Here is a 5,749-nt window from a genome sequence, read left to right on the forward strand (position 1 = left end):
CTGATCCATCTGGCCACCCACCCACAGCTCAGCAGCATCTCAGCTCAAATTGTTGTATTCGATTTAGTTGCGAAAGGCACAGCTCACTGGCCCATGTGGGAATCGAACTGGCAACCCTGTTGTTAAGAGCTCACGCTCTAACCAACTGAGCCATCCAGCCGCCCAGACCATAATATTTTTAATTGAAAAAAATGTTGTTTTGACATTTGCTAAATCCCCTCCTAAGCTCAGAGAAAACTCTTTTAAATAGAAAACGTTCTCAATGCTAATTTTTCACATTAAAATATAAAAAAAAATTCAGCCCAATATTTTTCATTAGGTTTGGTTTTTGTTTTGCCTCTCTTCTAGCTTTTTTAACAAATATTATTATGACAAGATTTTTCTATTAATAATTATCCTTTTTCTAAATATTGATACTTCAAAGTCATTGGATTTCTCATCTTTTATTGCACTCTGTTATAGATCATAAATATAGCAATTTAAAAATAGATTCTCTCTACAAAAAAAGAGAGATTCACTCTATCAAAATATTCTTTGCACATTTCAAAGCACTATTGAAGAATTTTAAAATTAAATCTTCTATATTTTCTATGTTCTTTATGTTTTCTTTATGCAGTTCCTCCCTTGATTTTATAGGTGTAAATTTCAATATTTCCTGTTTTCAAACTTTGTTTTAAATAACAAATACATTAAAAGCATCAAAGGCTAAGTTTTTTGTTGTTGTTATTGAACGGTTTTATTCAACATCTCCAGCAATTCCAAAATACAGATGAAAAATTTTCCCCCAAATTAGAAATTGGTACTATCGTAGAACATTTAGGACAATTTAAACAATAGCTGTTCAAAGTGGCAAACATTTCTAAAATCTGATTGAATTTTAGAATCCAAGAAACAAGATGAAGTGCCTACTTCCAAGTTAAAGTAAATTTTGTGTTCAGATTCTTTATCATGAATTGTATAGTTGAGTTTCTAACAACCACGGCTTCCCCATTGCTTGGTAAAATATTGCATGTAGATTAAGCACAAATATGAATGATATATTTACCATGACCAATTACAAGTAATGTCTTGCTCCACAGAATTACTCACATAGTAAGAATATTATTTTTACCTCTAGCAAAGTTTGTATTTATATTATTATCTTCAATGGTCAATATTTTAATGGAAAATAATAACATTCATAAGAATATAAAATATTTTATTTTTGACATTGTGATGGTTAATTTTATGCATTAAATTGTCTGGGCCATGCTCTCCAAATATTTGATCAAACATTCCAAATATTTCTGTGAAAGTGTTTTTTGGATGAGATTAATTTTTAAACCAGGAGACTTTGAGTAAAACAGATTATCCTCCATAATGTGGGTGGGTCTCATCCACTCAGTTGAAAGCCTAAACAGAACAAAGTCTGGCTTTCTTCATGTAAGAAGGAATCTGACAACAGATCGCTTTTGTATTTGAACTTTAACTCTTCCGTTAGTCTCCAGCCTGCCAGCCTACCGTGCAGGTTTTGACTTACCAAACATCCACAATCAAGTAAGCTGATGTCTTGAAATAAATCTCTCTCTGTCTCTCTCTTTTGGCTCTGTTTCTTTGGAAAACCCTGACTAATGCAGATACAATAAGCTTTTTGAAGCTCTATATTGATTTCATGGATTGAAAGAAAAACTAAATGAAACTACATTTGGAATTAACTTGCTACGTAATGAGTCGAATGATACCAGTATAAAGGCAGTCTCATTTAACTGTTTGCAAAATTCTTCTGTTATTCAAGCCAATAAATTAACAGCTATCACTTTACATGTTGTCCTTGCACTTGAAAACTTGGAATCAAAAGTGAGCAAGATTAATTTAGGATAGTAATTTGATCTAAATTAAAAAGTCAACTTCTGTAGAATTTATATAAACACATCTATTGTTGCTGCATATCCTGGTCTTCGTGTATAGTCATGTTAAATTAACTATAATACTTGAAGCCCATGGAGGTGTTTTGTTAAGTAGACTTGTATTCTCCATTTTTAAGATGACTAGTGATATTGTTACAATTCCCAAGGTGGATGGGGAATAATGACATATATTTTGTGCGAGTTACACCACCAACTTTCTTGAGAAGCAGCAATCCAATTATTAATTTTTCATTCAACATGTACTTTCTTCATTATTTTTTCTGAAATGATTTATTGTAAAATAAAAATGAGTTATAATTTTACACCATAAAACAATAAATAACCATTGAAGCAACAGACATCAGACTATTCTATCACTTGCTAACTTGACTCTATTTTCCATTCAAATTTCACATAGGCCTTTCCAACATTTCCTACAGTTTCTGTCAGTCTTGCTGACTAAAATTTTGGTGGCTTAGGCTTCTCAAGACCATGGAATTGGCCATGGCCATGATGAAAGTGGAGGCTCCACCAAGTGGGTTGGCAGCAGGAGCAGCACCAATCCTTCTCCCACCTTCAAAATAGACATGAGGGGTTTCTGAATGTCCTTGATTTTATCAGCAAGAGCCCAGCATGCTCTATCTTAAAGAGTTATGTTAAAATTATGGTACATTTGAAAAGAGTTGGGGCAAAAGTATAATTTTAACCACCAGTTGAAGTGAGAATTCTATTCCCTGAACATATGTGTCACATACACTAAGAGAGATCACAATACAGACTCATAACAAGTTGTTTGATTGCAAGTATTAAAAATTAGCATTGTTAAAAAAATGAAATTTCTGGGACAAATGCCAAACCAGAAAGACATCAGGGCAACAGATGTAAATTGGGACTGTGCCTGGCACACTGGGACATATGGTTAGCCTATATATGAATCACCATGAGACCTTCTGAATTACTGCCACTCACAAATTATTTATCTGATCTATATGTAGCATACTTGTCACTTTCACCACTTTCAAATTTAGTTTTCTCAACTCTTATTTCCACAAAAATTATGCTCTTCATATATGTTCTTAAAATATCCTTACTGCTTGTGTAGTCGTTAGATATCATGAGAATAACAATATGATAAAATACTTCAAAATCAAGCTGAAACTCAGCAAACATGAAAAGTAGACTAAGCTAAAATCTGATTGTTGTTCATGATTCTTACCACCAACAGTTGATGTGGGCAGAACTAATGTATTTTGCTCTGGAATATAGCTTTACTCATATGTGTGCAAGTAAATAAGTTGACAGTTTTACTAGAAGGGAAAAATCTTGTTTTAATACTATTGAGAAGATTATACAAGAAATTCAAACCACATGAAGTTACATCTAAGGAGGATTGAAAGAATATGACCCATTGAAAATGTTCAATTACAGATCTCTCTGTAAACCAGAGCCTTTAATAGCAGGGAGAACCTTTGCTAACTTTTTCTTTCTCTGTCAAATGATCCTTGTGTACTTCTCTGATAGGATAAATCTTGGGTTTCAAGATTGAAAGTCATGAGTTTCTTTGTTATTTTTTTAATTAAAGTTTATTGGGGTGACAATTGTTAATCAAGTTACATAGATTTCAGGTGTACAATTCTGTAATACATCATCTAGATGTTACATTGTGTGTTCACCACCCAGAGTCAGTTCTCTTTCCACCATCATATAATGCCTTTCATTACCTATTCTCTCCCCCATGTTTTCATTATGCATCTTGTACATGTAACAAATCAGTCATCACATTCTCTCATAAATACTTGTTTATGTTTCTGTCTTCCATTAGACTCTCTCCATGGTAAGACCGTGTCTGAACATTCCTTGTATCTAAACAGGCATTTAGTCTTATTTGAAACATAGTAATTAGTTCAAGACATGTTTGTTGAAAAAGCATCACGTTTGCATCCACTTGCTGATCATAACTGTCCTACCAACTATCTTTAACGACAGCCGTTTTTCATGTATTGAGATGACCTTATAGTATAAAAAAATTGTGTAGACCCCAGGAAGTTGGACTCCTGGTAACCCTAACTTCAGGCAAAAACAGTATCAAAAGCTATTCTGATTACAGCAATACATTTAAGTAAAAGTATATGCAAACAGCATTTGTGTAATTTATCAAAACTAGTAATATACACATGTGTAAGACCAATTGTTCAGTGTATAGTAATTGATTTATATATAAGTTCTTAGAAAACTGATAATAAATATCTTGCTCCTAAAGTGGTCTTTGGTATCATTGGTGAGGAAGACAGTTCTACATCAAAATAAGGAGTTCCGTCTACCTGCAGAAACTTGGTCTCTTTCACATTACAGGTCATCAGACTCACAGTGTTGGGTTTATGATGCTCTACTAATAGCAATTTTCACACACACACCAATTTATAAAACACTTTCTTCTTTTCTACTTACCATCTACACAAGAGAATAATTCATTTCGTATTTAAAGTTATTTAGTAATTTGTCTTTACGGATGCCTTTAAACCATCAACATTTTGGGTAAGTGAAACTGGTTATCCCCCATAACAATGGTGCTTTTTTCTAAAAATGATAGAGCATTATGTGTTGCAGGGATAAAACACATCTTAGGCATCTTCTTTTGTCAACAACGTTAGGCTTTTCCTAATACAGAGCCCCCACTTAGTGTCTTCAACATTTGAAGAGTGTTTTTAAGTGTAAAACTACACCTGCCAACATATAGATAGAACAGGTTATGTTTCTATTTCAAGTGAAATTTGAGTTCACCCTATTATCTAGCATCATAATACCTGTCTGAGTTGTTGTAAGTCGTTCATCATCTTTAAGTAAATATTTTTCTTGATGTGTTGTAGGGAAATACATCAATACAGAGAAGGATGATGGCATGATTATAGTAATTATCAAATGTAACATGGATAGTTGTTACTGTTTAATTCTGTTCAAATTCATTATAGAGCTAGTAAAAGTCACATTAGGGAAAATATACAAGATGAACTAGCATTAAGGAATTTTTTGTTCACAGAAAATGAGAATAAAAGGCTTTAAAGTAGATGTGATTTACAATTTTTTTGGCTAACCTCTAGGGCAAATTATAGTTTTGAGAGAGATTAAAATAACCTTCAACTGGGAACAGTATTATAAATAGTCATGTATAAGATGAGAAAGTAAAGAAGATAACAGACTTTAAAAGTATCCAATTTTTCCAAAAGTTATGATAATTTATGTTCTAGCTTATCATTTTCCTTTACTAGACCACAGATTTTTCAAAGGCAGAAATCTCATTATTTCTTTTTTTTTTTCTCTAATGCCTAACAAAGTGCCTGGTATATGGAAAGTAATCTGAGGTGTGCTGGGTCTGATTCATGCTGATTTGTGAGAGCTGGTTTTTAGATTTTCATGTACTGTATAGGCTGTTTTTGTTAACTTGGTACAATAGTTTGAAATCAGGCACAGCGGGAGTATTTATACTGTAGAATTAAACTTTTCCCCCGCAGAGCAAGTTATTACACATTTGCTAGTGTGCCAACAGAAAGCATTCAATAAATGTGAATGAACAGGGAATAGGGAATGGTAAGAATGTGACATAGTGATGTTCTGCAATTAAAAAAAAAAAATCAAACCACATAAATTCATACATAAATGCCCAGCATTAAAGAAGATAAACTATTTGTAATTTGTTTATTACAAACAGCTTTCAGTTCTAAGTTGGGCTCTAGCTCTGACTAGTTGTTGTACCCTTTTGAAAAGTGTTTACATTCTTTGAGGTTTAAGCCCCTTCCACCATGTGAAGATACAAGAAATCTGCAACCTGGAAGAGAGCCCTGAAATGAGCATGCTGGCACCCGATC

The sequence above is a fragment of the Rhinolophus ferrumequinum genome, chromosome 8, assembly GCF_004115265.2.
Source record: "Rhinolophus ferrumequinum isolate MPI-CBG mRhiFer1 chromosome 8, mRhiFer1_v1.p, whole genome shotgun sequence".
NCBI classification, from domain to species: Eukaryota; Metazoa; Chordata; class Mammalia; order Chiroptera; family Rhinolophidae; genus Rhinolophus; species Rhinolophus ferrumequinum.